The sequence below is a fragment of the Acomys minous genome (genome assembly GCF_964271855.1).
Source record: "Acomys minous genome assembly, chromosome: 1".
Lineage (NCBI taxonomy): Eukaryota > Metazoa > Chordata > Mammalia > Rodentia > Muridae > Acomys > Acomys minous.
This window is the reverse complement of record NC_140483.1, coordinates 83,512,128-83,521,898: the sequence shown is the minus strand read 5'-3', so window position 1 is coordinate 83,521,898 and position 9,771 is coordinate 83,512,128. Positions and strand designations below refer to the sequence as shown.

Sequence of the window (9,771 nt, the reverse complement as noted above, 5' to 3'; positions counted from 1 at the left end):
TTCCTAAGTGAAGATAGTATGGATGACTTGAGTAAGCATGCAAAGGTGCGATAATAGGTCTAACATTATTGTAAATAAAGTCAATATTTAAACAGTATTCTTGAAGGGATTGTTGATCACATAATATATACTTGACAGCAACTATGAGTAAGAACAAAAATCACTTTTGACAGCAATCCTTTCGGATTTCCAAACTAGGGTCTGCTTACTTCATTGTTTAATTGGAAAAACATGAATAAATTTATGTCCAAAATCATTTACTTCATCTGCCAGTCAAGTGACTGAAAATCCATCCTCTTGTGTTAATAAGTTTTCCAAAACTGACTTGTATTAAAATGTAGTCATACTGTGTCATGTAAACAGCAGATCATCCGACCAGCTTTAAACAGACACTGGTTCACATTCATTTATAACTGAGCATACTCTCTCGCCAGAGCTTGTTTCTGATAGTCCAATCACACGGCTCAGGAAGTTAACTGCTTTGTTAAGTGCTAGGGCACTTTCATGTATACTGCCTTTCCTGGGAAAATGAAAGGTGTCTATCAAGTCTTCTGAATGCATTGAAGGCAAGGACATGGAGTGATTCCATTTCCCCCCCAGTATCCTCTGTTACCCTAATAGGGATGCGAACATCTTCCCCACATCTTCCCAGCTTTCTCCTGTCACCTCCTTCAGAGATCAAAGGTGGAATGGTGGCAGATCCAAAGCATCAGTTGCCCTCCTCAATTCAATACTGTGTTGTGGGCCAACAAGATGGTGTAGCAGGTAAAGACATTTTCCACCAAGCCTGAAATTTTTGACCAGAGTTTGATCCCCAAAATCTGTACAGTGGCAGGGAGAGATCTGACTCTTTCAAGTTTCCCCCTTACCTACACATGTGTGTCCTGGCATGTGAGCACATTCACATGCACACAAACAAACAAATAATGACAAACTACTTAATTGTGTCCAAAGGCTGTGAGAATACCACATTTAGGAAGAAAAAGATGAATAAAGACAGAACTTGAGCTAGAAGTAGTACTAGAATTAGAACTAACCATAATAGTCCAACTTGTAATTCCAACATTAAAAATCCTGAGGCAGATGAGTTTGAGTAAGACACTTTTCAAAATTAAAAAGAAAAGAAAAGAAAAATAGAAGAAGTGAAAACAGTTAGTCACCCCTACTCTCCTCTTCCTCCAAAGCAAGAGCAAACAGCTATCTTTGAACAACTGAAGATTCCATTCTGGTGGTATTTAAAATATGACCTCTATATAGAGCAGCCCCCTTTTGCCCTGAATGTTTTTCAAGAAAAAAAGAGCAGCTTAAAAATATCTAGAGTGCAATACCTTTATGCTATTTTTAGGAGATCCTTAAATTTAGAAATTGCTTCTTTGTGGCTTGATCCCAGAGTCTGAGAGCAGTTTGCATGTCTCCATCTGTCCCTGTACTTGACATTTCCTTCCCTGCAATGATTAATCACCCAAGACATGCAGGAGATGGTGAGTTATTTAGGGTCATTTTACAGAACCCAATGTGAAAAGCAGAAGCACAGGAAGCTCACTGGATGTGAAAGGATGCAAAAGAAAACAGCTGGCCTATTTTATCCCAAGGAAACATCAGTTTGCCTCAAGGCTTCTACACTGTTTATGCAGCATGGGTTCTCTGACAGTAAGAGAAATCACTATGTCCTTCTCTGCCAAGGCTCTCATCACATGATCAATTAAGTTACACAAAGTAACTAAATAAAAATCAAAGTTTCAGGTTCAGTCTGTTGTGAGAACACTCATAGCAGGCCATGCACAGTTCATACTCACCAAAACCAGAATGACATGGCTTTAATACTGGAACAAGATGCACAAACTTTGACAGGCATAGTTACTTATCTATAAAGTTCCCCTAAAGTGAGGCAGGAATAATTCCCCTTCAACTAGAAATAGGAAGACAGTTCTAGAGTGATGTATTGTGGAGGAATGCTGAGTGAATGTATCAACCGTCAATAAAGCACTATTTAGCCAATCAGCTGGGCAGAAGGACAGGAAGTGGAAGGCGGGACTTCCTGGATGGGAGGAGAAAGTTTGGCGGTTGGGAGAGTATGGAGTAACATTGATAAGGACAGGGAGAGAAATGGCCCTAGGATCATCATAGTGGCAAGTGCTTGGGGTATAAGTAAGCTATGAGGTTTAGAGTAGTTTGTTTATTTTATGAGTAGATTTGTATCAGTTTAGATTTCTGCCCAGCATAGAGCTGACAGACTAAAAGTACTCTTCAGTCTCCCTGTGACAGTTATTGTGTAGCGCAAATGATACAAATTTCATGTAACAATTTATGTAATTTGTTCTTTCAGAAAATGTGTTGTTTTGGATAGAGAGACCATTCAGCAGACAAAAGACTTGCTGCTCAGAGGACTGACATGTCACCTCAGTGTTTCCATAAGTCACTTCAGTTTTATCAGATCTGAAGTCCTCTTCTGTCTCCTCAGACACCAAGCAGACATGAGGTACACCTACTTATATGTATGGTAAACAACCGTACTCATAACAGAGAAAAATATGTAAAGTCAAACAAAAATGTTTAGACAAGTCATGGTAGTGCACACCTTTAATCTTGGCACTAAGAGGGCTGAAACAGAATTATGACTGTAAAGATAGCCTGGGAAACCATGCCCGAAAAAGAAGAGAGAGATAGAGACAGAGAGAGAGAGAGAAAAGAAGAAGAAGAAGAAGAAGAAGAAGAAGAAGAAGAAGAAGAAGAAGAAGAAGAAGAAAGAGAAGAAGAAGAAAGAGAAGAAGAAGAAAAAAAGGCAGCTGTGGTCATCAATTATTTTCTAATTATTCTAGTTCAGGTACTTAAATAAATTTGGGCCTTTTCTAAATAAATTTCTGAATCATTATTAGTGGAAAATAATAAGTATTAAATATGAAATATGTAACATACAATATACATGGTATAATATTTATTGTAGAAAAGGAGAAGGGATAGAGGGAAGAGGGAAGGACACCCAGGGGAAGAGATAGAGAGACAGGAAGAGAAGCAAAGAAAGCAAGAAAGAGATTTGACCTTTTTATATCCTAGGCAGCTGGCATACCTAGTGGAGGGCAGGTGATGACATCATAGGTTGCTAGACAGCCTGGGGACTGGTATACTAACATTCCTCCATTTTCCTACAATTAAAAAAAATGAGGACATTGGATTGCTTTTCATGTAAGATAAAGTACATAAATGTAGGTTCATTGGAAGCAGCTCTTGGCTGCCATATGAGGAAGGATGGAGGAGGCAAGAGCAACAAAATTCCAGATTATGTGGTGAAGGGGAAGGAAAAGACCTTGCTCTGGGGTGCTCAGGATAGAGGGCAGGGTTTACCAGTAGACAGAGATGAAAGAGTGCTTGGGAGATCCTGGAGCTGTTCGTTCCAGGTCTGAAGTACACCATCCCAACCTTTTGTTGATGGTAAATAGACAAGGAATGAAGAATTCGATCATCTCTTGCTGCTTCCTGCTGACTGTAGAACAGCAACAGGGGTCAAGAAGCTGAAATGTTGGCCAAGTCTGGGAAGAGCAGGCTGTTGAATTTGTTGTGCAAGGTCTGAGAACATCTGTAGCTCTGAGGGCCAGTGCAGGTCCAGCTGACACAATCTGTGAGGTTGCATTGGTGCACCTGTTTGTAGCTTCTTTTATGCTGTCCTGGATGTAGGAGAATCCTGGTAGGTTTTATATAAACATATGGTCAGAGGACAACGTTAAGTAAGTTAGGGAGAAAATTCCCTTTAGGTGTACATTTGAAACTTTTGGGAGAGCCAGGGGAGAGGGAAATTTTGGAGTGAAGAAGGGAAAAACTTGAATGTAGAGAACTTTGTTTCATTTACCGTAGGTGAATATTTGGAGCTTTTGGGAGAGCAAAGAAGAGAAGTCTTCAAAGTAAGGTGCCTCCTTCCATTTTTATCCAATTTCTGGCAGTAATTAAAAGGTCTTGTTTTTGATATGTGAAAGTTTGGTTGCAGAGGTGTGTAAGCTTAGCAGCCCTTAATGTAGGCATAGGGATTTGAAATTCTTCAGAAGGCATCCCACAGGAGCCTGGAGAGATGACAAATGGACTATTTGCATGAAGTCAGTGACCCGCTGGGCCATCCCCCCAAGAGCAAGGTTTAACTCAAAAATTTGGTACAGTCTGTTCCAGTGTCTCCTCAGTGATGTTCACTTACCAAGAGAGCACAGCCCAAATCGGATCAAGATGGCCCAAGGACACAGTGAACACAGTGCTAAGATTTTAGCAGCGCGGTGGTGGCCCATGGGGCAACTGTGTTGTCTCTGGTGTCATCCAATGGGAATGGTCCTATGTGAAGTTTAGTGAGAAGGACCAGCCACAGTCATGCAGGCCAGAGTTGGGGTACCTCTGTTCCCCAGTGAACCAGAGAGGTGTCAATACTCTCTTGGATGAAGGGAAGCTTTTATGAGGAGCAGGAACTCACCAATGGATTCAGTGTTGGGTACAGAAAGGTGGCAATAGGAAATATAGGGAGGGAAGTCCCCAAACCATGGAAAGCAGGGGGGAAGCCCACCCTCTGAAATAGGCAATAGGTAGGAGAAGTAGACTGTTAATTGGCAGTATTTATCTGGGTTCCATTTGACCTGAAAGGTGGATCTCCTGTAGCTTAGAAGAATCCTTTAAGTTTGCAAAAGGAGATAAATTTTAGGCAAGTTATCATCATCATTGTTTGCAATCGCCATGAAGTACACATGATAGAAAAAGGCAGTAGACATACTGTTATAGTATGTTATAGTACAGCAGAGGCTTGGGAACAATTTTTGGGTTAAATGTATGAATTCTCTTTGTGACATGCTGTGGGAGGACAGAAGCCTCACCTACAGCAGCAGGACAACAGCTGATTTGATCCTAATTTTCAGCATGATGAAAGAGGGACTTCTTCCTTCTGTCCAGAAGACTGGATGCACATAATTTAAGCCCAAGGGGAAAGATTTTAAATCAATATGTAAAAGACAAACAAAGGAAATTTAAAATCTTGAGCTTAGAACTGTAATAGTGAATCATATAGTGGAATGTTTTAGCATAGTTAGGTTCATAAATCAGAGCTCAAGGGATCAGTGTCAAAGCTCTGAACAGTTAGTACAACAATAGCATAGCAACCAGAAGAAACCAGGAGCATTTTTATTGATTTAGGACACCTTAAAACATCCTTTAGTCCCCGCAACCTTCATAACTTGCATTTACCAATCTTAAAAACACCTTCTCAGACCCTCTAGCACTTATAACTAGCATGTATCAAACATAAAACATCGAGGAAGCTTTTCTTTTTAATTTAGACTTCTGTATCCATATCTAATTATTTACCAAAATAGACAAGTGAAATTGCTGTGTGCAGTCACTCTCCTTCAGCTAAAACAATGGTAGAAGGTTGTATATGAGGCCTGTCATTCAAGTCTGGTAACAAGGTAGACTCCTGACAGCAGCAGCTCTAGGAGTGAGACTTAAGGCCTCGTCCCCTGCATATGAAGAGGGCTGGGAGGGTATCTGAAGCATGTTTATTTTTAACCTGAGCTCTGTGAGTAAGAAAACTTGTTTGCCTTTTTAAGTAAGAGATCTAGTAGTTTTAACTAGCTAATAAATTGATCAGTGAACTAACATGTCAGATTATTTTGGTTTAACTAGCTTTTTTTCTTTTTCTTTTTCTTTTTTTTTCTATCAAACTAACATCAATTTAGCCATATCCTAATACCTAGACAGTTGTTCCACGCTTTTGTGGCAACATGGCACCATGGGCAGAAACAATCTGGACATCAGGCACAGAGGACAAGCAGCTGTTTCTGTGAGAAGAGAACATAGAAGAGACTGACCTCACCTCATTTTCATCAACATGAGTCAATAACTCCCCAGGTGTCCAGTTTCTCCAAAGTTTGGGCTTGCTCCTAGCAAGAGGGCAAGACCGGGGGGCAGTCTTGCAGAGTGGTTTTCAAACCACAATCCAGGTTTGATATAATCTGCCATTGTGCCCAAAAATCTTCTCAAGTACCTTGGAGAACTACTATTAGGATCTGGAAATCTCCATGTATTTTAATAATAAACTTACACATGTAAAATGCCATATTCAGCAGATCTCTGACAAGCTTGAGGGTTAGTATCTTTGAGTTAAGCAACCTCTGCCTGCCTGTCTTTAGGCATCTACTCTAAACTACATTTCAGAGACATAAAAAAAAAATGATATGATCTTACCTTATGTTTGACCAAGAAATTATAATAAACCACATTGTTTTCTACCATGACAAAATATATATTTTGATCACTTATGAGACCGTAATCATTAAAGACTAAGGCTCCCTGTTAAATTTCAGCATTAAAAACATAAACATAGTCCATAAACAGAGAAGACAAAGGTTTCCTGTATGATTTAGTTTATAAAAATTTCATAGAGTATAAAATTTTAAAGCTATATTATAGATTAGCAAAAATGACACTAAAATGTTTTTTAAAGCTTAGTTTATAATAATTTATTCAGATTTCATCCCAATTGTTACCCCCTCACTTGTATCTTCCCATTCCCCCCTCCCTCCTTCCCTCTTCTGCCCTATTCCTCTCCCATATACCTCTGACAGAAGGGGATCTCCTTTCCACCCACATGACCATAGCCTATCAAGTCTCATCTGGATAACAAGGCTAAATATATTTTTATGACATAACATGATCTTATCTTATGTTTGTATATATATGTATATATATATGTATGTATATATATTTATACATATACATATATGATTAAACTATATATATGATCAAACTTTATCTAGTCTATGGTTTTGTGTTTAAAAGCTTATATTTTTACATATATATGTATATATCATACATATATATTATATATGTATAATGTACACATATACATATACGCACACATATATAGTGTGTAAAAATATGACCCTGAAAACATAAAACCATAGACTAGATAAAATTTAATCCTGTAATTAATTGCACTATTGCAGACCAAGCAACAGAAACATAAAAGACAGTAGCTGTATTTGGAGTTAGCAAGGATTTGAGCAGGGCTGGCAGCCCTTAGTAAAGATGGCGGGTATGCTGTCCTCAGTTCACAAGAACCCCCCAAAAGACCACCAGAACTCAATACTGACGCAAATACATGAAGACCTTTAATTTTTCAACTCAAGCCAGGCTCTGAGTGTGACCACCACAGTGGTATTCAGAAAGAGCCCAGAACTCTGAGCTGAGGGTAAATTTATAGGTTCTTATCACTCCCAGTGCCCCAAAGCAGGGGAGTTCAACCTGGCAAGCACCTATTGGCTGAGTAACATAAGGAGGTCTAATGTCCAAAGGTGCCAGGATACAGAAAAAGACACCAAGACCACCCACAGCTTAGCTTTCTTTGTTCTCTTTGTTCATTACTTTGTCCAGGAAAGTGTCTGGTTTCTTATTAACCCTATCTCTGGTGGTCAGAAAGGAATGCAGTCATAAAACAACTCTATCTCTGATGGGACTCTTAGAATCTGTCACTAGGCACTGCTACCTCTGGTGGGGCTTTTCTTTGCAGATGGCCAGATTATCTCCTGTAGGCCTATTTCTTAATCGTTGCCTCCCCCTCCCCCACCTTCCCTGGAACCCTGAAATCCAATCTCAGGCATAGCCACAAATTTTCACAAACAAAGATGGCAGCTAGTCAAATGATTGCCCTCAGCCAAGATGGTGACAAGGCAATAGCTCCACCCCTTTATCCCTAAACCAACATGAAGCCTAGTCAGTCATATGTTGTAAGCACCTTGCCCAGGAACATTTTAAAAGTAGCCCATGAGCCATTGATATGTTTAGCTGCTATCTCTGTTGATGCCAGAGCTGTCCAAGCAGCAGGCAGCAATGATTCAGAGGGGCCAGGTGCCTGATCAGTATTCTAGCAGCTGTAGGAAGTGTGACACAAAGAGGTAATGATCTGATCCCGCATCCTGCCCCAGAATTTGGGTTGTTGTGGCTTCCCAGGTGCCATGACCAGTGTGGCAGGTCAGGCAGCACAGTGTAGCCCTAGCACAATGCAGCCAGGCAATGGCCTCAAGACATGCAGAGGAGGAAGAGAGGGGGGAGGGAAAGAGAGAGAGAGAGAGAGAGAGAGAGAGAGACAGAGAGAGAGAGACAGAGAGACAGAGAGAGAGAGAGAGAGAGAGAGAGAGACAGAGACAGAGACAGAGACAGACAGAGACAGAGACAGAGACAGAGACAGAGACCTGTGCAGTGGTGAACTAACTGATTTTAAAACCCTCAGCACCCCCAGATGTGCCCCCACCCAACAGTTTAGCACAGCGGCAGTAGAGCAATGGAAAGGACTTGCCTACAGGGGAGCCAAGGAGAGTGGCAGGGCTGTGGCATGACACAAAAACACCAGCAAGACAGAGCCAGGTGGTGTACCTGGCAGGAAAATGTAAAGCTGGTCCTGCATGTTCGCAGAAGACTATGATAACTTTTGAAACAGGCAGGTGAGAGCAAGCTTCCTATGGGGGCCACTGAGATGGGCATTTGCTTACCAACAAGAGAAGGTCTGGTGGGAGCAATAATAAGGTACTCAGCGGTGCAGCTCAGGTTTGCGGATCGTAGCCAGGCTTGCCAGCAGTGTCAGAAGCAGAGTAGATGAATGTGACCTGTAACAGTAGAGAAAGGGAAATTTGTTTCTGGTAGTAGGAGAGTGGTCCCAGGGTTTAAGACAATGGGATTTCCCTCTCCATACAGGGCCACCAATGTTAGGACCAAAAACAAGATGGCAGGCAACAGATATGATATGGAGAAGTTTATTTTCGAAACTTGGAAGAACAGGAAAGGGGAGAGTTGCTCCAGAGAGAGACAGACAGAGACAAGAGAGAGCGAGAGAAGGAGACTGGATGGGTTTGCCCATTTTATATCCCAGGCAGCTGACACGCCTAGTGGAAGGCAGGTGATTACATCATAGGTTGCTAGGTAGCTTGGAGGCAGGTACGCTAACCAGAAGTATGAACTTGGAATACATTTGGTCCGTATCCAACGACTGCTCAGGCCAGTGATGGTTTCTGTGTGCTCAAGTCTTTGTGTCTATGAGAAACAATAGTGGAGATAGTTAATGAAGTCAACATTCAGTCAGTGGCAAGTCCTTGCAAGTTAAAACTCCCAATCACGTCTTCACCTCAAGTTCTTAAGAGAGTGCTTACATGTGAAGAAACTTTTCTAAAGTTCAACCAAGAACCAAACAAAATGATTTCCCCAAAGTAGAGGAATCCTGCACACAAAGTAATTTCATTTTAGACAGCACCTTAAACTTAATAAATTATTCTTACAGAAATTTGAAATTAAATATAATCTGTAGTCTTTCATAAATATTTCATTCATTCTAAAAACTAGTTGCATTATAATATTTAGGTAAATATTTAAATTTATAATTAATGATATTCTTTTTCAATACAAATTGCGTTGCAAAAAAATTTGTTTTAACTGCCTCTTAAGAGAAATGGGATTATTCTTTTTATTTATGAATTCCTGTTTGGGGCTGTTTTCTACATAAAATAACAGACAATTTTTTTACAACTAACACTTTCAAGTTTAGATCAAACCTCTGAGGACTCAGACAGTAGTTTTATTTTTTTTTAATTCACCTTTACTCTTTTCTATTCTTCACATATTGATGTAGAGATGAAGCTATTTCTCACATATTAATCTGTGTAGTGGACTAAAGGACAAATTTTTGATCTATCAGTCTATGAGGAGGAGGAGAAATAGAACCAGGTGGAGGAAAGGTAGCAAGATCTATCAAGAGTAACA

At 40.3% G+C, this 9,771-nt stretch overlaps 1 long non-coding RNA gene across 1 annotated transcript; it reads right to left on the bottom strand.

Annotated features, from left to right (window-relative positions):
• Positions 1–2,687: 2,687 nt before the first annotated feature.
• On the bottom strand, positions 2,688–8,831 carry LOC311606980. Its single transcript, XR_014782486.1, has 4 exons — positions 8,511–8,831; positions 4,842–5,801; positions 3,845–4,052; positions 2,688–3,679 (listed from the first exon to the last, which is right to left on the bottom strand). It is a non-coding gene; the product is annotated as an uncharacterized lncRNA (long non-coding RNA).
• Positions 8,832–9,771: the final 940 nt, after the last annotated feature.